The sequence below is a fragment of the Triticum aestivum genome, chromosome 2D (genome assembly GCF_018294505.1).
Source record: "Triticum aestivum cultivar Chinese Spring chromosome 2D, IWGSC CS RefSeq v2.1, whole genome shotgun sequence".
In the NCBI taxonomy this organism is placed as follows: Eukaryota; Viridiplantae; Streptophyta; class Magnoliopsida; order Poales; family Poaceae; genus Triticum; species Triticum aestivum.
The window spans coordinates 524,477,644-524,505,137 of NC_057799.1; the positions used below are offsets into that span (position 1 = coordinate 524,477,644).

Sequence of the window (27,494 nt, forward strand, 5' to 3'; positions counted from 1 at the left end):
ATTCTATGAACATTATATTCATACATACATAGCCACATCCATTCATCATATAGCTCCCACATACATATATGTACATTATATATATGAAAAAATGCAATGAACAAAAAAATAATACAAATTATATAAAAAAAATAAACAGAGCCGTGGCGTGGCAGCGGCTCACATCGGGCGACGGAGGGCGACGGCGTGGGTGGCGGAGGGCGACGGCGACCGCGGCGGGCCGGGGGCAGAGGGCGTGGGCGGCGGAGGGCGACGGCGTGGGTGGCGGAGGGCGACGGCGACCGCGGCGGGCCGGGGGCGGCGGGCGACGGCGACGGTGACGTACGGGCGACACGGCTCGGGGGCACGCGGCGGAGGGCGACGGCGACGGCGACGGCGGCGGGGGGCGGAGGACGACGGCGACGGGCGACGGCGTGGGCTCGGGGGCACGGGCGACGACGGCGGCGGGGCAGCCTGGCGGCGTAGATCGAGCTCGCGGCGTCGTCGGGCGGGGGGAAACTGGCGATGGAAATCTGAAAATTTCCTAAGTGCTGGCTTATATAACAAAGGCTTTGGTCCCGGTTCGACGCACAAACCGGGACCAATGCCACCTTTAGTCCCGGTTGGTGGCACCAACTGGGACCAAAGGCCTCTTTTCACCAGCCCAAAGGGCGGGAAGCAGAGGGCTTTGGTCCCGGTTGGTGGCACCAACCGGGACTAAAGGGTGGGCATTGGTTCCGGTTGGTGCCACCAACCGGGACCAAAGGGGAGCATTGGTTCCGGTTGGAGCAACCAACCGGGACTAATGTGCTGGCGCAGTGCGGTGGGAAGTTTAGTCCCACCTCGCTAGCTAAGAGAGCTCAGCACCTGTTTATAAGCTGCGTTGCAGCTCAGGTGCTGAGCTCCTCTCTAATATGCAGGCATTACATGCCTACCCTTGTCACTGCCGTGTTGGGCCTATTGGGCCTGCGGGCTTGCATCCTGGCCCATGTGCAGATGGGTTTCTAGTCGTATGCAGGCCGTGTGGCCCATTAGGCGGCATTTTTTATTTTTTTCCAGTATTTTCTATTGTTTTTTGAATTATTTATTTTCTTTTGATTTTTGCTTTATTTTTTTATTCTTTTTGCTTTTAGCTCAGAATAATTATAAACTTTCTGTTACTCCATTAGTTTCCAAATTTGAATAGTTTAAATTTTAATTCTTTACGAAAATACTAGAGGTTTATAAAAGCTTTTTAGTTGATTCCTTTTTGCTATTAGAGTTTATAAAAGCATTTCAAATGAACTCTGAAAAGGTTGAAAGTTTGCATGGTATCATCATTTCATCCACATAGCATGTTCAAGAAAGTTGAGAGGGTTACGGCAAAAACTGGATGCACTTCGTGTACAAAACGGACAATCTCTTTCAAAGTATCAGGATTTCATACGGAAACTCGTCTGTTACAAAGGGATTTCATTTTTTTAAAACTTATTTGAACTCCTGACTTTTTGTGTGTTCAAAATGCACCATTCAAAGCCACATCATCATTTTTCAATCCTTTCTGACTTCATTTGTTATTTTTCATGCATTTACTAATTATTTTGAGCTATAAGACCCTAAAATTGAAAAGCATTTCAAATGAACTCTGAAAAGGTTGAAAGTTGGCATGGTATCATCATTTCATCCACATAGCATGTGCAAGAAAGTTGAGAGGGTTACGGCAAAAACTGGATGCACTTCGTGTACAAAACGGACAATCTCTTTCAAAGTATCAGGATTTCATACGGAAACTCGTCTGTTACAAAGGGATTTCATTTTTTAAACTTATTTGAACTCCTGACTTTTTGTGTGTTCAAAATGCACCATTCAAAGCCACATCATCATTTTTCAATCCTTTCTGACTTCATTTGTTATTTTTCATGCATTTACTAATTATTTTGAGCTATAAGACCCTAAAATTGAAAAGCATTTCAAATGAACTCTGAAAAGGTTGAAAGTTGGCATGGTATCATCATTTCATCCACATAGCATGTGCAAGAAAGTTGAGAGGGTTACGGCAAAAACTGGATGCACTTCGTGTACAAAACGGACAATCTCTTTCAAAGTATCAGGATTTCATACGGAAACTCGTCTGTTACAAAGGGATTTCATTTTTTAAAACTTATTTGAACTCCTGACTTTTTGTGTGTTCAAAATGCACCATTCAAAGCCACATCATCATTTTTCAATCCTTTCTGACTTCATTTGTTATTTTTCATGCATTTACTAATTATTTTGAGCTATAAGACCCTAAAATTGAAAAGCATTTCAAATGAACTCTGAAAAGGTTGAAAGTTGGCATGGTATCATCATTTCATCCACATAGCATGTGCAAGAAAGTTGAGAGGGTTACGGCAAAAACTGGATGCACTTCGTGTACAAAACGGACAATCTCTTTCAAAGTATCAGGATTTCATACGGAAACTCGTCTGTTACAAAGGGATTTCATTTTTTAAAACTTATTTGAACTCCTGACTTTTTGTGTGTTCAAAATGCACCATTCAAAGCCACATCATCATTTTTCAATCCTTTCTGACTTCATTTGTTATTTTTCATGCATTTACTAATTATTTTGAGCTATAAGACCCTAAAATTGAAAAGCATTTCAAATGAACTCTGAAAAGGTTGAAAGTTGGCATGGTATCATCATTTCATCCACATAGCATGTGCAAGAAAGTTGAGAGGGTTACGGCAAAAACTGGATGCACTTCGTGTACAAAACGGACAATCTCTTTCAAAGTATCAGGATTTCATACGGAAACTCGTCTGTTACAAAGGGATTTCATTTTTTAAAACTTATTTGAACTCCTGACTTTTTGTGTGTTCAAAATGCACCATTCAAAGCCACATCATCATTTTTCAATCCTTTCTGACTTCATTTGTTATTTTTCATGCATTTACTAATTATTTTGAGCTATAAGACCCTAAAATTGAAAAGCATTTCAAATGAACTCTGAAAAGGTTGAAAGTTGGCATGGTATCATCATTTCATCCACATAGCATGTGCAAGAAAGTTGAGAGGGTTACGGCAAAAACTGGATGCACTTCGTGTACAAAACGGACAATCTCTTTCAAAGTATCAGGATTTCATACGGAAACTCGTCTGTTACAAAGGGATTTCATTTTTTAAAACTTATTTGAACTCCTGACTTTTTGTGTGTTCAAAATGCACCATTCAAAGCCACATCATCATTTTTCAATCCTTTCTGATTCATTTGTTATTTTTCATGCATTTACTAATTATTTTGAGCTATAAGACCCTAAAATTGAAAAGCATTTCAAATGAACTCTGAAAAGGTTGAAAGTTGGCATGGTATCATCATTTCATCCACATAGCATGTGCAAGAAAGTTGAGAGGGTTACGGCAAAAACTGGATGCACTTCGTGTACAAAACGGACAATCTCTTTCAAAGTATCAGGATTTCATCCGGAAACTCGTCTGTTACAAAGGGATTTCATTTTTTAAAACTTATTTGAACTCCTGACTTTTTGTGTGTTCAAAATGCACCATTCAAAGCCACATCATCATTTTTCAATCCTTTCTGACTTCATTTGTTATTTTTCATGCATTTACTAATTATTTTGAGCTATAAGACCCTAAAATTGAAAAGCATTTCAAATGAACTCTGAAAAGGTTGAAAGTTGGCATGGTATCATCATTTCATCCACATAGCATGTGCAAGAAAGTTGAGAGGGTTACGGCAAAAACTGGATGCACTTCGTGTACAAAACGGACAATCTCTTTCAAAGTATCAGGATTTCATACGGAAACTCGTCTGTTACAAAGGGATTTCATTTTTTAAAACTTATTTGAACTCCTGACTTTTTGTGTGTTCAAAATGCACCATTCAAAGCCACATTATCATTTTTCAATCCTTTCTGACTTCATTTGTTATTTTTCATGCATTTACTAATTATTTTGAGCTATAAGACCCTAAAATTGAAAAGCATTTCAAATGAACTCTGAAAAGGTTGAAAGTTGGCATGGTATCATCATTTCATCCACATAGCATGTGCAAGAAAGTTGAGAGGGTTACGGCAAAAACTGGATGCACTTCGTGTACAAAACGGACAATCTCTTTCAAAGTATCAGGATTTCATCCGGAAACTCGTCTGTTACAAAGGGATTTCATTTTTTAAAACTTATTTGAACTCCTGACTTTTTGTGTGTTCAAAATGCACCATTCAAAGCCACATCATCATTTTTCAATCCTTTCTGACTTCATTTGTTATTTTTCATGCATTTACTAATTATTTTGAGCTATAAGACACTAAAATTGAAAAGCATTTCAAATGAACTCTGAAAAGGTTGAAAGTTGGCATGGTATCATCATTTCATCCACATAGCATGTGCAAGAAAGTTGAGAGGGTTACGGCAAAAACTGGATGCACTTCGTGTACAAAACGGACAATCTCTTTCAAAGTATCAGGATTTCATACGGAAACTCGTCTGTTACAAAGGGATTTCATTTTTTTAAAACTTATTTGAACTCCTGACTTTTTGTGTCTTCAAAATGCACCATTCAAAGCCACATCATCATTTTTCAATCCTTTCTGAATTCATTTGTTATTTTTCATGCATTTACTAATTATTTTGAGCTATAAGACCCTAAAATTGAAAAGCATTTCAAATGAACTCTGAAAAGGTTGAAAGTTGGCATGGTATCATTATTTCATCCACATAGCATGTGCAAGAAAGTTGAGAGGGTTACGGCAAAAACTGGATGCACTTCGTGTACAAAACGGACAATCTCTTTCAAAGTATCAGGATTTCATACGGAAACTCGTCTGTTACAAAGGGATTTTATTTTTTAAAACTTATTTGAACTCCTGACTTTTTGTGTGTTCAAAATGCACCATTCAAAGCCACATTATCATTTTTCAGTCCTTTCTGACTTCATTTGTTATTTTTCATGCATTTACTAATTATTTTGAGCTATAAGACCCTAAAATTAAAAAGCATTTCAAATGAACTCTAAAAAGGTGGAAAGTTGCCATGGTATCATCATTTCATCCACATAGCCTGTGCAAGAAAGTTGAGAGGGTTACGGCAAAAACTGGATGCACTTCGTGTACAAAACGGACAATCTCTTTCAAAGTATTAGGATTTCATACGGAAACTCGTCTGTTACAAAGGAATTTCATTTTTTTTAAACTTATTTAAACTCCTGACTTTTTGTGTGTTCAAAATGCACCATTTAAAGCCACATCATCATTTTCAATCCTTTCTGACTTTATTTGTTATTTTTCATGCATTTACTAATTATTTTAAGCTATAAGACCCTAAAATTGAAAAGCATTTCAAATGAACTCTGAAAAGGTTGAAAGTTGGCATGGTATCATCATTTCATCCACATAGCATGTGCAAGAAAGTTGAGAGGGTTACGGCAAAAACTGGATGCACTTCGTGTATAAAACGGACAATCTCTTTCAAAGTATCAGGATTTCATACGAAAACTCGTCTGTTACAAAGGGATCTATTTCATAATAAATTTCTATGAATTTCAGAGAAACTCACTCTGAATTTAGGTCAAATTCCCTGTGTAAGGGCATCTATTTTCATTTTGAGAGGAGCTCAACAAGGCAGAGAGGGACGGGCTTATAAACCGGTGTGAGCGCTCTTCGGTTGGCGAGGTGGGACTAAACTCTGGCCGCAACGAGGACCAACCCTTTAGTCCCGGTTTGTGGCACAAACCGGGACTAATGGTCATGGACCAGGGGCGAGGCGCATTCGTCCCGGTTCGTGCCTTGAACCGGGACCAAAAGGTCCAGACGAACCGGGACCAGTGGCCCACGTGGCCCGGCCGGCCCCCTGGGCTCACGAACTGGGACTAATGCACCCCATGGGTCCCGGTTCGTGCGGAACCGGAACTAATGGGCTGGCCAGGCCCGAACGAAAGCCCTGTTTTCTACTATTGATAGGACACTTGTATCCTAGGCCTCTCATATATAGCGGGGGTAGACACACGATGTAACATATGCCAACATAATAGCACAGGCGCGCAAGGGGGAGCCGGCGGCATGTGCCGGCGCCCGGGTGGCCGGTGTGCGGTATTGTGACGGTGTCACGGGGAGGAGCGCCCATAGTCAGGCCCCGGGGATGTAGCCATAATGGTGAACCTCGTTAACAAATCTCGGTGTCATGCTCATGTAATTGTTTGGTCTCCTTGAATGAGCGATGGTATGCCTCGGATTTATTTTAACAATTGCATTGGCAGTGATGCTCACCGTGTTTCCTCAGGCGTCGTCGACGTCGATCATTGTGTGCCTATTGGCCCTACAAATGACTTGCCCCGTCACCTCACCGTCAAACAGACATCGGTGAGGATTTCGTGCATCTCAGTCCAGTTTTACTAAGCAGCGAGAAAACCAAGCAGGCACTACACTGGCTAGAAAGTGATGGGCCTAATTGTACGTTGGTGCCGGACAGTACTTTGATGTTGCGTCGCACTCACTCGTTGCTCGTCTGCTGCAAGGACAGATCTATATAATGCCCTGGATTCTTGGTACATTGCATATATAGCGGCTCCATCTTCCTCCCCGGACGACAGGTTGGCATCTGAGCTTCTTGGCCTCCATAGCTCAAGTAAACCTTTAACTGCCTTTAGTTTAGTTGGAAGTTTCTCCTCCACTCATGGCTAGCTAGCTTAAATATGTCTTACCTTGTTGGTCTGTTCCAGCTTTCGATCTAGTTTGTTCTTTATGATCTTGGTTGAGAAAATCTGCCGCCAAGTTCCTTAATTAGCACCAGTGCAACAGAGCAAAGAGATTTCAGCTTGCATGGACTAAATTAGCTAAGAAGATGCATCATGCTTACTATAAACACAAGAAACGGAGCTATAGCTTCATTGATTTGTTTATTTTTGCTTCCTTGCTCGCTCTAACTTCACCTCGTTTGCATGCATGCATATGAAGGAAGGAAATAGTGTTGTAATGGCGCTGCCAATAGTTCATCCGAGCCAGGGAGAACCTACCCTACTGCCGCCGGCCGGGAAGCAATTCAGCAACCAGCTGGCTGCTGCTGTGAGGAGCATCAACTGGAGCTACGCCATATTCTGGTCCATTTCGGCCAGCCGTCCAGGGTAAAAATTAATATACGGAGTCCATCCGATTGATGATCACTCGAGCTAGTTGTAATACTTTTCAACTTTGTCCGGAACAAAGCCGTTTTCTTTCGTCTAACGATTTTACTCCGTAGGGTTCTGACGTGGAAGGACGGGTTCTACAACGGCGAGATAAAGACGAGGAAGGTCACCAGCTCAGCGGACCTCACCCCCGACCAGCTCGTCCTGCAGAGGAGCGAGCAGCTGAGGGAGCTCTACGAGTCCCTCCTCTCCGGCCAGTGCGACCACCGGGCGAGGCGTCCGGCCGCCGCGCTGTCGCCGGAGGACCTCGGGGACGCCGAATGGTACTACATCGTCTGCATGGGTTACGCCTTCCGCCCTGGCCAAGGGTATGTACCTCATGAACAACTCCTCTGATCCATAATCATATCCACAAGGACCGATGCTTGTGCACCTACAGTAGTACTAGTTAGCATCTTATCTTGATAAGATTATTCTACTGTAGGCTGAAGTGTTTGCTATGGTCAGGTTGCCAGGCAGAAGTTTTGCAAGCAACGAGCATGTTTGGCTGTGCAATGCTCCGTGCGCAGACACCAAAACTTTCCAAAGAGCGCTCTTAGCAAAGGTACGTGTAATTGCACCGCACGAGTGTCTCTCAGGCCTCACTCTCCAATACTATCTGACTAATCTGTACCCGAGCTATATATTTTGGATCTTGACTAATATATATCATGGTCCACTGTGTACGTATGGTGCCCATGCTACCTGCCGGTTAAATCAGACGGCGTCTATCCAGGTTAGCTAGCGCATTACGTGGTGCACCGTATCACCTGTGGATACCGTTCAGGTTTCTGACCCCAAGGGTCACACTTTTTCAGACAGTCGCCTGCATTCCCTTGATGGGTGGTGTGCTTGAGCTCGGGACGGCGGATATTGTGAGTTTTTGTCCCGTCAAACAGATGAAATTCAGTTTTGTTTAAAAATGAACGGAATAATAACTGTATATTTCCATTCAATATATCTTTGCACACGTGGGTAGACAACAAACACAAATATGTGGATCTAAATATAGCAAATAATAGATGTACTAGTATTTCCAAATCCACACACTGTCTGCTTGTGTAGCATTCTAGCTCACATGCATCTTTATTAATCAAATGCTACCGCATGTAAACTAGATCTATATATACATCTATTTATTTTATTCAGAAACTTGTAAATATTATTTTGATTTTTTTAATAAAATTTCATCCTCACTAGAGCCCTGATCTCCAAATGACTCACTCAAGCTGCCATGCCAACTCTGGTACTTTCTCCGTCCGAAAAAGTTTGTCCCTCAAATGGATGTATCTAGCATCAAGTTAGTACTAGATACGTTCATTTGAGAGACAAGTTTGAGTCAAAAATTTTCGGACGGAGGGAGTACAAGTTTGTCCTCCTTTCATTCTTTCCCTGCCTCCCTTTGGCGCTTACAAATGCGGAGGAAGTCGGCCTTGTTTGAGGCCTCTGCTACGTTCTTTTAGGGTGTCTTCTTTCAAGGACAAACAACACAATAATGTTGCCTGTCATTTCCATTAAGAAGGAAAGGTGTTTAATTATAAGCAAATGATGGTAACAAAACATGCACTTGTTACACGACACAGAAACCACCACCAGCACACTCACTATCTAGGACTACTACTCCTAATCTCTGTCGCTGCTTACCTAGCCTTTTTCGAAAGCATAAGTTCTTATGCCGCCAACGCGATCACTCTTTGCACTGACAATACTTTTCCATCAATTACTCCAGCACTCCGCTCTAGCCAAAGCTTACGTAAACCCGTATTCATAATTTTTGCCATCTCATCAACACTAATCTGGGGAGTTCTTCTATCCATCGAGCGCCATCATTCTCTGACTTTGGCGTCCACATTAGGTGTCAACTGTTGTAGCCAAAAGGTACGCAGGAAACGAAACCAGAACTGCCTCGCAAATGGACACTACACCAACATACTCCCCCCATCCACATATATAGGGTCTAATACGAGTTTCGAGGTTACCTTTAATCATAGGTTAAAGTAATAGTATATGACATACATCTTACACAAAGCATACTGTCAAATTCGTGAGTGAAAGGAGTTTCTAATGTTATAATTTTTACTAGCAATGTGCCCGTGCTTTGCAACGGATCCAAAGTAAAATAATATTTGTTCACAAACTTGAAACAAAACACTCTAATTTTGATATACATATTACATGTGTCACTAAAAATATATTTTGTTTCCGTCAAAAATATATTTCTCGGTCTTTTATGATGAGGTGAGAGAGGGATGTGGTTGGTTTCAAGATACTAACGGGTTTTCTGCAAATTGAAGCAGAGAAGTGGACTATTGTTGCAAAAGGCCACAACTTACCTCATAGTTGTTATATGCAAATCTAATAATTAGAGATAACGGATGACAGCACACCATCATCACCAACTGAGTCTTTCATAGGAGGAGTAAAGATATCATACATCTCATTTTTTTAATCAATGGTCAAACACAACCTCTACAACATGCAACAAGAAGGATGTTGCAATCCCTGCCTCATGAGGCGGTTCATAGTCCAACAACAATTTTGCATAACCAACCAAGTGAAGAACCGCTCCTCGGAGGGGGGGGGGGGGGGGGCTCATTTGTCCATAGAGACTTAGCATAATCAATATGTTTAGTGCTTGGAAAAAAAGGCCGAATGGGCCTAGTAAACTCCATTTGCCGCCAGCCTCCCCTAGAAACAATCAGACTCATTGTTCACAGAGGGCGCCTGTTGGACTAACCACCAAAATTCTATGAAACCAAAGATCGCACCTAGCGAAAATTTTCTACAAATGTAATTGATCCATTGATTGCACTCCGAAGCTCCCGCCGCAATTCTCTTCTTCCCTCATTTAGCCTTGATGAAAGGGTATAAGTTGGGAGCAATATCAAAAGGACTTCGCCCCTGGATCCACCTGCTATGCCAGAAACTCACCCAATCGCTCTTTCCAATCGAGTACTTAGTCGCAACAAGGAACAATTGCGTGGCCTCCTTAGAAATAGCATGAAAGGCAGACCACACCCTAATCAGACTCGTACTATGAAGCCATAGCCACCACATATGTAAAGCATTGTTTAGGAAATCCAGACGACTAACACTGAGCCCGCCAAACCGCAGAGGCTTGCAGACCTGCTCCCATACCACCAAACAGTGACCACCCTTAACCTCTTGGGACCCTCTCCGGTAAAAACCTCAACAAATCTTCGTAATGGCCTTGAACACCCATGGAGGAAGATCAAGAAACAACACGTGGTGAATAGTAATAGACATGAGTACCTCCTTGATTAATGTCAGCCGGTCAGTCGTGAACAACAACAAGGTCTTCCAAGTCGCCCATCTATTAGGCCAAATACGTGCACATAAATTAGGCCATTGGACATGGAAGAGAAGCCGCGAGAACATCCAAATCGACTCCCTCACATCAGATTTATGAATACGCATTTCTGAAGATTATCCACAAGACCTGAAGCGTCACCAAATAGCACCAAGATCTCCTTCGTCGCCAACAACTCGCTTTCCTTTGGTCTGAGGAAAACCACGACATCATCCAGATAAAGCGATAGCCAGTGACGAACACCACATCTATCTAAAGGTTCAAACACTCCAGAAGACTCCCTTTATCCACCATAGCATTGAGAATATCCATGACCAGAAGGAACAAGAGGGGGATAGAGGGTTACCTACACTCGGTTTACTGTTGATCGACACCTTAGAACTTGCCATGGTAAGGAGCAAGGAAACCAAAGAACATCACCTCGGACCAAAACCCCTCTTCTTCATGACTTGCAGCAACATAGGCCATGAAATCGAATCAAAGGCACGCACAATATGCATTTTGATGAAGATGGAAGGGGCCTTGCAATTATGGAAGAGCCACCAGCCCACCACCGCTCTCCTAGTCTACCTCTCCTTCTCTCGTCGTTGTCAGCTCGGGTTTGCGGCTCCATTTTCTAAGGGTGAGGGACACGAAGGGAAAAATTAGGCACCATTCCTAATCCCAATTGTAGATTAGCTAGGTGTTGTAGCATAGGAAGCGTGCTACCATAGCAGTGTTGCATAAACAACTCGCATGTGTCATCAGTGGCACTCTATTTGCCTCGACAGACAGAAGGTGAAACAAACACTCGTATCACCTAGCTTCGCTACTAGTCAAGGGGGCGTGGGGTGCGTTGACAGCGGCGGCAAATTTGACAAATTTGACCTATAGACGAAATCAAATCACAAAATAAAGCAAAGCGCTATTGCTCGATTTGCTAGGTTTTGGAGGACAGGGACATGTTGAACTGGATCAACACATCTTTCTGGGACCTACAGTTCACGACATGCTCGAAATCGGAGGAGCCGAACTCCAACCCATCGGCAGACGATGCTGGGGAGGCCGACATCGTGTTCGAAGACCTCGACCGCAACACCATGGCCGTGGTGATCCCCGGGGAACTCGAGCTAGGGCAGGTCGAGTTCATGTCCGACAGCACAAAGGAGATTAACGAGTTCTACGGCCTCTGCGACGAGCTGGACGTGGAGGCTCTCGAGGAAAACTGGATCATGGGCGGGTCTTTCGAGGTCATGTCTTCACCGGAAGCACTGCCAGCTCCTGCCGCCACCGTTGGGATCACCGATGGTGCTATCACATTTAGCTCATCGTGCTTTGCGGCTTGGAAGAGATCATGGGACTCGGCCGAAGCGTAGCTGCACCGGTCGACGGGGAGTCACAGAAGTTGCTGAAGAAAGCTTTAGCCAGTGGCGCATGGGCAAATAATGGTGGCGACGACACTGCGAGAGCTCAGGAAAGCATCAACACCAAAAACCATGTCATTTCGGAGAGGAGGCGCCGGGAGAAGCTCAACGAGATGTTTCTGATTCTCAAGTCGTTGGTCCCGTCTATTCACAAGGTAAAGTGTACCTTTTGTTACTTTTTGTGGTGTGTGCACTTTTTTCGAAAAAAAACAGTGCGCACACCACAAAAAGAAAAGAAAAAAGTTACTACACATATGTGTTTCATACTGAAAAGAGTACGCTTTTTCTTTATTTTTTTCTGAATTGTGATTGCAGGTGGACAAGGCATCCATTCTAGCTGAAACGATAGCCTATCTCAGGGACTGGAGCACAAGGTGGAGGAGCTAGAATCCAACAGGGCGGCCGGAATAGCTGTGAGGAAATGCCATGAAGTCCCTGGGAAGAAGGTGTTAGCTGGTTCCAAGAGAAAGGCGCCGGAGGTCGGCGGGGACGACGCGGAAAGGGTGCTCACCAAGGACGACGGCCTGAGCAGCGTCGTCAACGTCACCGTGACGGACAAAGAGGTGCTCCTGGAGGTGCAATGCCAGTGGAAGGAGCTGCTCATGACACAAGTGTTTGATGCCATTAAGAGTCTCTGCCTGGACGTGCTCTCCGTCCGTGCTGTTAGAGTAGTCATTATGGTATACGACTTCTAGTCCAAGTCAGTTTTGTACCCCTACCTTAAATCGGTTTGCACCCTCTTATATACTCTTGTATGCCGCACCAAATCATCAATAAGCAACAGTTTTATTCAGCTTTCATGGTATCAGATACCGGTCCCAGGGTTTAGGGTATGGCTCCGCCAACGCCACCGCCGCCGCCGCCGCCCGGCTACTTCGAGCGCCGGGCCGCACTCATCGCCAAGGCTGCCAACGCCGCGGCCGCTTCTCTCTCGGCCCTCACCATAGCTCCACAAAACTACCCTGCACCCATCCTCGCTGCACCAATATCTCTTGCTGACACAATCTCCGACGTCAGCCCCTACATCCCCATAGTTCTTGATCTCGCCGCCCACAACTACTACCATTGGAGACATCTCTTCGATCTCCACCTCGGCCGCTGCAACCTGCGCTCGCATGTCGCCGCCAACTGTCTTCCCTGCCCCGACGATCCGCAATGGTTGAAAGACGATCTCGCGATCGTCCAGTGGTTCTACACCCGCATCACCACCGAGATCTTCAACATGCTCGATCACGACGGCGCCACCGCTGTCAACATCTGGCACTCCCTCCGTCAGCTCTTCCAAAGCAACACCGACGCTCGGAAAACGCTCTCCACACCGAGCTTCGCAATATGGTGCAAGGAGACGCCCCGGTGAACCTGTTCTGCCTGCGCGTTAAGACCATTGGTGATGAGCTCCGCGAACTCGGCGATACAGTTAGCGACTCACAGCTAATCAATATCGTCGTCGTCGGCCTCAGCGAAGACTTTGACAAGCAAGCCTCGTTCATACCGATGATACGGCCCCCTCCTACCATCGCTGAAGTTCATTCCTTGCTACAACTCGCGGTGGAAACACAAGCTCGCAAGGACTCTCGCCCCAAGGTCTTTCATGCTGCGGCTCGTCCTCCTCTGTCGTCTACACCAGCGCCGCCTTCCAGGCCGGCTCCTGCCGCCGGGCCGTCCGCATCGTCATCTGTTCAACCGCCCCCAGGCTGGCGTCCTAGTCCGAACTACCGCGGCAAAAACCCTATCTACAGGCCGCCGTCGACTCGTTCGGTTCCGCCTACGACATCACCAGCACCGAGTCCTGCACCACCCACCAGTGCTCCATCTGCGGTTGCATGGCGGCCTCCTCATGATCCTTGGACGGGGCTTGTTCAAGCATGGCCCATGCCCTGGTCCGCTCCGTCCACCCTCGGTGCTCCGCCGGCATACTCAGGTGCCTGGCAACCCGGCCTTCGGCCGCCTACTGGTGCTCCCGGGGTTCTCAACCCCCGGCAGCCGGCCAATGCCTATCACGCCACCCCGACGTATGCTCCTTATGGTCATTACAGCACCGACGGCCGCGCCTACTACACACCTCAGCCGGCCCTGCTCCCGACGCCACCCCCACCACAGCCGGCCAATGCCTACTACACTCCCCAGCCGGCTCTACTGCCTTCACCATCGTATCCGCCGGCACTGCTTCCGACGCCACCCTCACCTGCGACGCCGAGCTGGGATCAAGCTGCCTTTCTCCAGGCCACGAATAACTTTGCTGCACAAGGAAACTCAGGTACGGATTGGATCTTTGATTCAGGGGCCTCTAGTCATATGTCTGCATCTAGTAATTGGTTATCTTCTTGCACTAAATCTCCTTTCCCTTCCATTATCCCTGGAGATGGATCATCTATTCCTATATATTGTGTTGGTCAGGCTCAACTTCCCTCTTCCACCAAACCTCTTTTACTTCGCGATGTTCTAGTTGCACCCACCCTCATTAAAAATCTTATCCCTGTTCGCCAATTTACTTGCGACAATCTAGTTTCAGCTGAATTTGACCCTTTTGGTTTATCTGTGAAGGATTACCTGACCAAGGCCGAGATCGCTCGCTTCAATAGCTCCGGTGATCTTTATTCTCTTAATGGAGTTCCTGCCGCCACCCCTCCAACATCCATGCTGGCCTCCGTCGATCTCTGGCATCGTCACTTGGGCCATCCCAACCCCGCCGTCTTAGCTTCTATGCTTAGTGAATTTACCATACCATGTAATAGGGACTCTCATAATTCTGTGTTTTGCGAGTCTTGTCAATTAGGCAAACATGTGCGTCTTCCCTTTAGTTCCTCTAGTTCTTGTAGCACTTATCCCTTTGAATTAATACATTGTGATTTATGGACCTCTCCCATTGCAAGTGTTTCGGGTTTTAAATACTACCTTGTTATCCTAAATGATTTCACCCACTTTGTCTGGACTTCTCCTCTACGCAACAAATCCGAGGTCCATTCTCTTTTCCTTAATTTTCAACGCTATTTGTCTGTTCACTTCTTCCTCCCAATTCGCTTTATCCAATGTGACAATGGTCGCGAGTTTGATAACATTAAAAATCATACTTTCTTCTTACAACATGGCATCCTGCTTAGGTTCTCATGTCCCTACACCTCCCCTCAAAATGGTAAAGCAGAACGCTCTCTCCGCACCCTCAATGATATAGTTCGCACTCTCCTCATTCAATCATCTATGCCTCCCAAGTTTTGGGCTGAAGCCCTACACATGGCCACCTTCCTTCTAAATATTCGACCTTCTAAAACTAAACCCAACACTACTCCCTATTATTCCCTCTTTCTTTCCCACCCCGACTACTCCGCGGTTCGTGTTTTTGGCTGTCTCTGTTTTCCCAATGCCTACGCCACTTCTGCAAATAAATTGTCACCACGCTCTATCCCATGTGCTTTTCTCGGCTTCTCTGACGAGCACAAAGGCTATCGCTGTCTCGACCTTCACACCGGACACGTTCATGTCTCTCGTCATGTCACGTTTGCTGAGCACATTTTTCCTTTCTCACAACGCACTACTACACCATCCAACACCCCTAGCTCCGCAAACACCCCCTCTCCCCGTCCTTTCCAACTATATACTCCCCTACCTGCCGAACACAACTTATCACCACCACCATTAACACCCACCATAGCCAATCCCAACCATACACTCACCCCACCGGAGACGTCCCCAACACCCCCGACCCCTGCTCCCTCCCCAACACCCCCGGCCCCTACTCCCACTCCACCACCCAGCCCTGCTCCCACTCCACCACCCAGCCCTACTCCTTCGTCTGACTCTTCCGCTGCGCCGGACTCACCAGTACCCACCTTACCCCCTCGTGCTATTCCTACAGCAGCCCCAATTAATGATCATCGCATGCGTACTAGGGCCAAATCAGGATTTCATCAACCCCAAGACCGCCTAAACCTTCATACCTCCGTATCTCTCACTTCTCTTCCAAAGAATTACAAAACTGCTCTACTTGATCCCAATTGGGCCGCTGCCATGCAAGAAGAATATAATGCTTTACTTCAAAACAACACCTGGCAACTTGTTCCTCGTCCTCCCAATACAAATATTGTTTCTGGCAAATGGATTTTTCGCCAAAAGTTCCACTCCGATGGGAGCCTCTCACGATATAAAGCCAGGTGGGTTTGTCGTGGCTTTTCTCAGCAACAAGGAAGTGATTACGAAGAAACCTTCTCTCCTGTTGTTAAACCTAGCACCATTCGCACCGTTCTTAGTGTTGCTGTCTCCTCTTCATGGCCCATTCACCAACTTGATGTTAAAAATGCTTTCCTCCATGGTTCCCTTCAAGAAACTGTCTACTGCCAGCAACCTCTGGGTTTTGAAAATCCATCCTTTCCAACTCATGTATGTCTTCTTCAGAAATCTCCCTACAGTCTTAAACAGGCCCCACGAGCTTGGTTTCAACGCTTCTCCTCCTTCATTCAAACAATAGGCTTCACTCCATCTCTCTCCGACACCTCTCTTTTTGTGTATCATCAAACTTCTGACACTGCCTATTTACTTCTCTATGTAGATGATATCATTCTTACCGCCTCCTCTCAAAAGTTCTTAGATCATATTGTCTCTCTTCTTAGATCTGAATTTTCTATGACTGACCTAGGACTCCTTCATCATTTCTTAGGCATTGCTGTTGTTCGAGATTCCTCCAGCCTTTTTCTTTCCCAACGCCAGTATATTCTTGATCTTCTTAACCGTGCTGGTATGCTTGACTGTCAATCATCTCGCACTCCTGTCGATACTAGTTTTAAACTTTCGGCTACCGGTGAACCCTTTTCCGATCCTACTCTCTATCGTAGCCTAACAGGTGCTCTCCAATATCTCACCATTACTCGTCCTGAAATCTCTTTTGCTGTTCAACAAGCATGTCTCTATATGCATGATCCCCGGGTTCCTCACTATAATCATGTTAAACGCATTCTTCAGTATTTAAAAGGAACTCTCAATCATGGTCTCCACCTCAATAATTCTTCTCCAAACTCGCTTACCGCATACTCTGATGCAGACTGGGCTGGTTGTCCTGCAATCGAAGGTCCACTTCCGGTTTTTGTGTTTTTCTTGGTAACAATTTGATTTCTTGGTCTTTGAAAAGACAGGTTACAGTCTCACGTTCGTCGGCCGAGACTGAGTATCGCGCTGTGGCACATGCCGTTGCAGATACAATCTGGATTCGGCAGTTACTCTCCGAGCTACACAGGCCTATTGAGCAGGCCACTATTGTCTACTGTGACAACATATCAGCAGTCTACATGACCAGCAATCCAGTTCAACACCGACGCACAAAGCATATTGAGATTGATATTCATTTTGTTCGTGAAAAGGTTGCTCTTGGTCAGGTTCGGGTGCTTCATGTTCCCTCTACAGCTCAGTTTGCTGACATTTTCACCAAGGCACTGCCTACTAAGCCGTTTCAAGATATCTGTTTCAGTCTCAACGTCGTCGAGCCTGCCGTTGATACTGCGGGGGGATGTTAGAGTAGTCATTATGGTATACGACTTCTAGTCCAAGTCAGTTTTGTACCCCTACCCCAAGTCGGTTTGTACCCTCTTATATACTCTTGTATGCCGCACCAAATCATCAATAAGCAACAGTTTTATTCAGCTTTCACGCGCGTCGACGCCCGACGGCCTCCTCGCTCTCAAGATACGAGCTCAGGTCTGGGAGTAAGCTCGTTCCGGCAATAGAGATGCAGCATTAATGGGAGGCCAATATTGATTTACTGATGTGCTTTAAACTGTTGCAGTTTGCCGGTCCTGGCGCCATGGAACATGGGATGATCAGCGAAGCACTTCAGATAGTTATACGCAGGCGGTGAAAGGACGCGGCTGAAAGCATGACACTGGACTGTAGATTTGTAAATCTCGTGGCTATCGGCACCCCTTCATTAAGTGGATATGAGTAGCGACATATGTTGCCAAGACGATGGCTTCAAACTTGCTGATGTAGCATTATTTTGTAAAGTCTTTATGAATAATTAATAAAGTGTCTGCATGCATTGCCGAAATAAAGAGGCCGGCGGTCTTCCTCCTTTTCTAAAAATAAAATAAAATCAAAGGCAGCAGATCTGAACTAACAACCCGGGTGGCAAATGCTATCTCGTGCACAGCTCACAAACCGCAATAAGCATGGATTAAACACATGGAACCATGAACATGTATTGCCGATGAGATGCAAAGGTAAATACACTTACGAGCCGAGGAGACGGGGCCAACGTGGGGCGTGATGCCGCAAATACAATCGTGATCACCCCCTCTGTCCCGGTGCCGATCGAGCAGATCAGCACACAAGCAGTAAATCACGTGATGAAACTTCGCCGTGGTCAGCTGTACTTAATAATTAGCTGAAGCATGCTCTATCTTTAGTGTATCCACACGCACTCTTCATATTTGCATCTATATGCATGATGCGTACAGTAAACCCTACCAAGGCAGGATGCACAGCGGTGCAAGGCCGGTGACGTTTCTCGCAAGGAAAAATGTCAAGCATGGAGAGCATGTGCAGCCCTGGCGCCTCAACAAACAGAAACCACCAAGCGCTGATCAATCAACTTGCGGACGTACAAATCGATGAAGACCAGATCCACCATAGGTCACGGCCCCATACATTTCAAACACTTTTTTAATAAACTGGATGAAATTCATGGAAACAAGGCTGGTTTCCATATAAACATTTGATGGATTGTATATAAACACGTCTGGATTTCATGTAAACACGACGGATTTTTTTATATTTACATCAAAGCGATGCTAGTCCGGCTCTAAAGTATAATTAATCCATAATCTAAATGGTCGCGGGTGCACTTTTCCTGTCTTCAGCCTTCAGCCCCGAGAACTCACTACAGGAATCAGCTGCTTTACCGTCTGCCATGACAGACGGCAAATGACCAAAAAACTGACGGCAAAGGTCTTTGTCGTCAGCCGCGGACGGCAAACCTGTCCGACACTGTAAGTTACGGTAAACAGCTGCTTTGCCGTCTGTTTTCGGACAGCAGACGACAAAGACCCCTTTGTCGTCGGCGGCAAACGGCAAAGAACTAACATTATGCCACGTGCCAGCAGATGGCAAACATGCCCTCCCCTTTGCCGTCTGCCATCTGACGTCAGCAGATGCATCATGCCCTCCCCGTTCTTTGCCGTCTGCCACAGAGGACAAACCGCCCCAGCATTTGCCGTCTGCCACAGATGGCAAAGTGACCAAATGGGTCAACTCCCAGGTTGCATAGGTTGCTGCCATGTGGCCTCTTTGTCGTATGTGGCAGACGGCAAAGAGCCTGCATTGCCTTTTTTTCTTCTTTTGTTTTTTCTTATATCCAAGCATTTTCACAGCAAACATATGATTTTTTTTTCACAGGGCAATTTCACAGCAAACATATGACATATCCAACACATAAGTTTCATCATACATGCATAGTTCCATCCAACCATACATAGCAAGTTCCACATACATAGCATGCATATTACAATAGTTTCATCCATATAGCAAGTCCACATTGTTCATCGATACAAACGAAAAACAGAAAGGGAGAACAAGCACTCCATCAATTCAAGCTTCCGTGAAGTGAATGAAATCTGCAAAATGGGAAATAAGAAAGTTAGAAGAAGACTAGAAGAAGAAGAAGAAGAAGAAGTATATGGTATTTATGAGCTAACTTAGGTAAAAATGACATTTATGAGCTAACTTAGGTAAAATAGATCATTTATGAGCTAACTTAGGTAAAATAAATCATTTTGGAGCTAACTTAGGTAAAATGGATTATTTTGGAGCTAACTTAGGTAAAATGGACCATTTTGGAGCCAACCTAGATAAAATGGATCATTATGAGCTAACCTAGGTAAAATAGATCATTTATGAGCTAACCTAGGTAAAATCATTTTGGAGGTAACTTAGGTAAAATGGATATTTTAGGAGCTAACCTAGGTAAAATGAATCATTTTGGAGCTAACTTAGGTAAAATGGATCGTTTTGGAGCTAACCTTGGTAATGATGTCATTTTTGAGTTAACTAAGCATATTATGTCGTTTTTGACATATGTAAGCTAAGTATATGTCATTATTGAGCTAACCTAGGTAACTAAGCATATTAGAGCTAACTTAACATATTAGAGCTAACTTACTATATTAGAGCTAACTTAGGTCATTTTGGAGCTAACTTAGGTACAATTGATTATTTTGGAGCTAAGTAAGCTTATTCATTTTCGAGGAAAATAAGCTAAGTATATGATATTTATGAGGTTACCAAGGTTGTTATGTCATTTTTGACCTAAGTAAGCTAATTGTGCTATTTTGACATAAGTAAGCTAAGTGTATGTCATTATTGAGCAAACCTAGGTAACTAAGTATATTAGAGCTAACTTAGCATATTAGAGCTAACTTAGGTCATCTTGGAGGAAACAAAGCTAAGTATAGATCATTTTAGAGCTAACTTACGTAAAATGGATCATTTTGGAGCTAAGTAAGCTTATTATGTCATTTTGGAGGGAAATAAGCTAAGTCTAGGTCATTATGGTAAGCATATTGGAGGAAATAAAGCTAAGTCTAGGTCATTATGCATTTGTTAAGCAAAACACTAGAGAAAACTTACCCTCATCACGGAGGTGAAGCACCGGGGTTGCTCGTGCCGGTACCACCTGGAGAAGGATCATGCGATGCTGATAACCCACAAGTATAGGGTATCGCAACAATTTTCGAGGGTAGAGTATTCAACCCAAATTTATTGATTTGACACAAAGGGAGCCAAAGAATATTTGCAAGTATTAGCAGCTGAGTTGTCAAGTCAACCACACCTGGAGATTAATTATCTGCAGCAAAGTGATCAGTAGCAAAGTAGTATGATAGTTTTGACAGTAGTAGCAGCAGTAGTAACAGTAACAGTGATAGCAATGATTTTGTAGCAAGTGTAACAGTAACAGTAGTAGTAACTTTGTAGAAACAATATCAGAGAAATTCTTAAGCATTGGATCGGTGAATTTGTTGGACGATATGTTGGGGAACGTAGTAATTTCAAAAAATTTCCTACGCACACGCAAGATCATGGTGATGCATAGCAACGAGAGGGGAGAGTGTTGTCCACGTACCCTCGTAGACCGACAGCGGAAGCGTTATCACAACGCGGTTGATGTAGTCGAACGTCTTCACGATCCGACCGATCAAGTACCGAACGCACGGCACCTCCGAGTTCTACACACGTTCAGCATGATGACGTCCCTCGAACTCCGATCCAGCCGAGTGTTGAGGGAGAGTTTCGTCAGCACGACGGCGTGGTGACGATGATGATGTTCCACCGACGCAGGGCTTCGCCTAAGCTCCGCAATGGTATTATCGAGGTGTAATTTTGTGGAGGGGGCACCGCACACGGCTAAGAGATCTCAAGGATCAATTGTTGTGTCTCTGGGGTGCCCCCCTGCCCCCGTATATAAAGGAGCAAGGGAGGAGGAGGCCAGCCCTAGGAGGGGGCGCACCAAGTGTGGAGTCCTACTAGGACTCCCTAGTCCTAGTAGGATTCCACCTCCCATATGGAATAGGAAAAGAGGAAGGGAAAAAGAGAAGGAAGGAAGGGGGCGCCCCCTTCCCTAGTCCAATTCGGACCAGACCAAGGGGAGGGGTGCGGCCACCCTTGAGGCCCTTTTCCTTCTTTCCCGTATGGCCCAATAAGGCCCAATACGTATTCCCGTAACTCTCCGGTACTCCGAAAAATACCCGAATCACTCGGAACCTTTCCGAAGTCCGAATATAGTCGTCCAATATATCGATCTTTACGTCTCGACCATTTCGAGACTCCTCGTCATGTCCCCGATCTCATCCGGGACTCCGAACTCCTTCGGTACATCAACATACATAAACTCATAATAAAACTGTCATCGTAACTTTAAGCGTGCGGACCCTACGGGTTCGAGAACTATGTAGACATGACCGAGACACGTCTCCGGTCAATAACCAATAGCGGGACCTGGATGCCCATATTGGCTCCCACATATTCTACGAAGATCTTTATCGGTCAGACCGCATAACAACATACGTTGTTCCCTTTGTCACGGTATGTTACTTGCCCGAGATTTGATCGTCGGTATCTCGATACCTAGTTCAATCTCGTTACCGGCAAGTCTCTTTACTCGTTCCGTAACACATCATCCCGCAACTAACTCATTAGTCACAATGCTTGCAAGGCTTATAGTGATGTGCATTACCGAGTGGGCCCAGAGATACCTCTCCGACAATTGGAGTGACAAATCCTAATCTCGAAATACGCCAACCCAACAAGTACCTTTGGAGACACCTGTAGAGCACCTTTATAATCACCCATTTACGTTGTGACGTTTGGTAGCACACAAAGTGTTCCTCCGGTAAACGGGAGTTGCATAATCTCATAGTCATAGGAACATGTATAAGTCATGAAGAAAGCAATAGCAACATACTAAACGATCGAGTGCTAAGCTAACGGAATGGGTCAAGTCAATCACGTCATTCTCCTAATGAGGTGATCTCGTTAATCAAATGACAACTTATGTCTATGGCTAGGAAACATAACCATCTTTGATTAACGAGCTAGTCAAGTAGAGGCATACTAGTGACACTCTGTTTGTCTATGTATTCACACATGTATTATGTTTCCGGTTAATACAATTCTAGCATGAATAATAAACATTTATCATGATATAAGGAAATAAATAATAACTTTATTATTGCCTCTAGGGCATATTTCCTTCAGTCTCCCACTTGCACTAGAGTCAATAATCTAGTTCACATCGCCATGTGATTTAACATGAATAGTTCACATCACCATGTGATTAACACCCATGGTTCACATCGTCATGTGACCATCACCCAAAGGGTTTACTAGAGTCAGTAATCTAGTTCACATCGCTATGTGATTAACACCCAAAGAGTACTAAGGTGTGATCATGTTTTGCTTGTGAGATAATTTTAGTCAACGGGTCTGTCACATTCAGATCCGTAAGTATTTTGCAAATTTCTATGTCTACAATGCTCTGCATTGAGCTACTCTAGCTAATTGCTCCCACTTTCAATATGTATCTAGACCGAGACTTAGAGTCATCTAGATTAGTGTCAAAACTTGCATCGACGTAACCTTTTACGACGAGCCTTTTGTCACTTCCATAATCGAGAAACATATCCTTATTCCAGTAAGGATAATTTTGACCGCTGTCCAGTGATCTACTCCTAGATCACTATTGTACTCCCTTGCCAAAATCAGTGTAGGGTATACAATAGATCTGGTACACAGCATGGCATACTTTATAGAACCTATGGCCGAGGCATAGGGAATGACTTTCATTCTTTTCTATCTTCTGCCGTGGTCGGGTTTTGAGTCTTACTCAATTTCACACCTTGTAACACAGTCAAGAAACTCTTTCTTTAACTGTTCCATTTTGAACCACTTCAAAATCTTGTTAAGGTATGTACTTATTGAAAAAACTTATCAAGCGTCTTGATCTATCTCTATAGATCTTGATGCTCAATATGTAAGCAGCTTCACTGAGGTCTTTCTTTGAAAAACTCCTTTATGCTTTGCAGAATAATTCTACATTATTTCCGATCAACAATATGTCATTCACATATACTTATCAGAAATGCTGTAGTGCTCCCACTCACTTTCTTGTAAATACAGGCTTCACCGCAAGTCTATATAAAACTATATCCTTTGATCAACTTATCAAAGCGTATATTCCAACTCCGAGATGCTTGCACCAGTCCATAGATGGATCGCTGGAGCTTGCATATTTGTTAGCACCTTTAGGATTGACAAAACCTTCTGGTTGCATCATATACAACTCTTCTTTGATAAATCCATTAAGGAATGCAGTTTTGTTTATCCATTTGCCATATTTCATAAAATGCGGCAATTGCTAACATGATTCGGACAGACTTTAAGCATCGCTGCGAGTGAGAAAATCTCATCGTAGTCAACACCTTGAACTTTGTCAAAAACCTTTTTCCGACAAGTCTAGCTTTGTAGATAGTAACACTACTATCAGCGTCCGTCTTCCTCTTGAAGATCCATTTATTCTCAATTGCTTGCCGATCATCGGGCAAGTCAACCAAAGTCCACACTTTGTTCTCATACATGGATCTCATCTCAGATTTCATGGCCTCAAGCCATTTTGCGGAATCCGGGCTCACCATCGCTTCTTCATAGTTCGTAGGTTCGTCATGGTCTAGTAACATAACCTCCAGAACAGGATTACCGCACCACTCTGGTGCGGATCTTACTCTGGTTTATCTACGAGGTTTGGTAGTAACTTGATCTGAAGTTACATGATTATCATCATTAACTTCCTCACTAATTGGTGTAGAAGTCACAGGAACAGATTTCTGTGATCCAATAAGGGAGCAGGTACAGTTACCTCATCAAGTTCTACTTTCCTCCCACTCACATCTTTCGAGAGAAACTCCTTCTCTAGAAAGGATCCATACTTAGCAACGAATGTCTTGCCTTCGGATCTGTGATAGAAGGTGTACCCAACTGTCTCCTTTGGGTATCCTATGAAGACACATTTCTCCGATTTGGGTTTGAGCTTATCAGGATGAAACTTTTTCACATAAGCATCGCAACCCCAAAATTTTAAGAAACGACAACTTTGGTTTCTTGCCAAACCACAGTTCATAAGGCGTCGTCTCAACGGATTTTGATGGTGCCCTATTTAACGTGAATGCAGCTGTCTCTAATGCATAACCCCCAAAACGATAGTGGTAAATCGGTAAGAGACATCATAGATTGCACTATATCTAATAAAGTACGATTACGACGTTCGGACACACCATTACGCTGTGGTGTTCCAGGTGGCATGAGTAGTGAAACTATTTCACATTGTTTTAACTGAAGGCCAAACTCGTAACTTAAATACTCTTCTCCACGATCAGATCGTAGAAACTTTATTTTCTTGTTACGATGATTTTCTGCTTCACTCTGAAATTATATGAACTTTTCAAATGTTTCAGACTCTTGTTTCATTAAGTAGATATACCCATATCTGCTCAAATCATCTGTGAAGGTCAGAAAATAATGATACCTGCTACGAGCCTCAATATTCATCGGACCACATACATCTGTATGTATGATTTCCAACAAATCTGTTGCTCTCTCCATAGTTCCGGAGAACGGCGTTTTAGTCATCTTGCCCATGAGGCACGGTTCGCAAGTATCAAGTGATTCATAATCAAGTGATTCCAAAATCCCATCAGTATGGAGTTTCTTCATGCGCTTTACACCAATATGACCTAAACGGCAGTGCCACAAATAAGTTGCACTATCATTATTAACTTTGCATCTTTTGGCTTCAATATTATGAATATGTGTATCACTACGATCGAGATCCAACAAACCATTTTCGTTGGTGTGTATGACCATAGAAGGTTTTATTCATGTAAACAGAACAACAATTATTCTCTAATTTAAATGAATAACTGTATTGCAATAAGCATGATCAAATCATATTCATGCTCAACGCAAACACCAAATAACACTTATTTAGTTTCAACACTAATCCCGAAAGTACAGGGAGTGTGCGATGATGATCATATCAATCTTGGAACTACTTCCAACACACATCGTCACCTCGCCTTTTACTAGTCTCTGTTTATTCTGCAACTCCCGTTTTCGAGTTACTACTCTTTAGCAACTGAACCGGTATCAATTACCGAGGGGTTGCTATAAACACTAGTAAAATACACATCAATAATCTGTATATCAAATATACCTTTGTTCACTTTTACTAGTCTCTGTTTATTCTGCAACTCCCGTTTCGAGTTACTACTCTTAGCAACTGAACCAGTATCAATTACCGAGGGGTTGCTATAAACACTAGTAAAGTACACATCAATAATCTGTATATCAAATATACCTTTGTTCACTTTGCCATCCTTCTTATCCACCAAATAGTTGGGGTAGTTCCGCTTCCAGTGACCAGTCCTTTTGCAGTAGAAGCACTTAGTCTCAGGCTTAGGACCAGACTTAGGCTTCTTCACTTGAGCAGCAACTTGCTTGCCGTTCTTTTTGAAGTTCCCCTTCTTCCCTTTGCCCTTTTCTTGAAACTAGTGGTCTCGTCAACTATCAACACTTGATGTTTTTCTTGATTTCTACCTTCGTCGATTTCAGCATCACGAAGAGCTCGGGAATTACTTTCGTCATCCCTTGCATACTATAGTTCATCACGAAGTTCTACTAACTTGGTGATGGTGACTAGAGAATTCTGTCAATCACTATTTTATCTGGAAGATAAACTCCCACTTGATTCAAGCGATTGTAGTACCCAGACAATCTGAGCACATGCTCACTAGTTGAGCGATTCTCCTCCATCTTTTAGCTATAGAACTTGTTGGAGATTTCATATCTCTCAACTCGGGTATTTGCTTGAAATATTAACTTCAACTCCTGGAACATCTCATATGGTCCATGACGTTCAAAACGTCTTTGAAGTCCCGATTCTAAGCCGTTAAGCATGGTGCACTAAACTATCAAGTAGTCATCATATTGAGCTAGCCAAACGTTCATAACGTCTGCATCTGCTCCTGCAATAGGTCTGTCACCTAGCGGTGCATTAAGGACATAATTCTTCTGTGCAGCAATGAGGATAATCCTCAGATCACGGATCCAATCCGCATCTTTGCTACTAACATCTTTCAACATAATTTTTCTCTAGGAACATATCAAAAATAAACACAGGGAAGCAACAACGCGAGCTATTGATCTACAACATAATTTGCAAAATACTATCAGGACTAAGTTCATGATAAATTTAAGTTCAATTAATCATATTACTTAAGAACTCCCACTTAGATAGACATCCCTCTAATCATCTAAGTGATTACGTGATCCAAAGCAACTAAACCATGTCCGATTAACACGTGAGATGGAGTCGTTTCAATGGTGAACATCACTATGTTGATCATATCTACTATATGATTCACGCTCGACCTTTCGGTCTCTGTGTTCCGAGGCCATATCTGTATATGCTAGGCTCGTCAAGTTTAACCTGAGTATTCCGCGTGTGCAACTGTTTTGCACCCGTTGTATTTGAACGTAGAGCCTATCACACCCGATTAACACGTGGTGTCTCAGCACGAAGAACTTTTGCAACGGTGCATAGTCAGGGAGAACACTTTTATCTTGAAATTTTAGTGAGAGATCATCTTATAATGCTACCGTCAATCAAAGCAAGATAAGATGCATAAAGGATTAACATCACATGCAATCAATATAAGTGATATGATATGGCCATCATCATCTTGTGCTTGTGATCTCCATCTCCGAAGCACCGTGCTCGTGATCTCCATCTCCGAAGCACCGTCATGATCACCATCGTCACCGGCGCGACACCTTGATCTCTATCGTAGCATCGTTGTCGTCTCGCCAACTTATTGCTTTTACGACTATCGCTACCGTTTAGTGATAAAGTAAAACTATTACATGGCGATTGCATCTCATACAATAAAGCGACAACCATATGGCTCCTGCCAGTTGCCGATAACTCGGTTACAAAACATGATCATCTCATACAACACATTATATCACATCATGTCTTGACCATATCACATCACAACATGCCCTGCAAAAACAAGTTAGACGTCCTCTACTTTGTTGTTGCAAGTTTTACGT

At 43.9% G+C, this 27,494-nt stretch overlaps 1 pseudogene; it reads left to right on the forward strand.

Annotated features, from left to right (window-relative positions):
* The first annotated feature begins 6,918 nt into the window (after positions 1–6,918).
* Positions 6,919–12,648, forward strand: LOC123054207 (anthocyanin regulatory R-S protein-like; annotated as a pseudogene).
* The last annotated feature ends 14,846 nt before the right edge of the window (positions 12,649–27,494 follow it).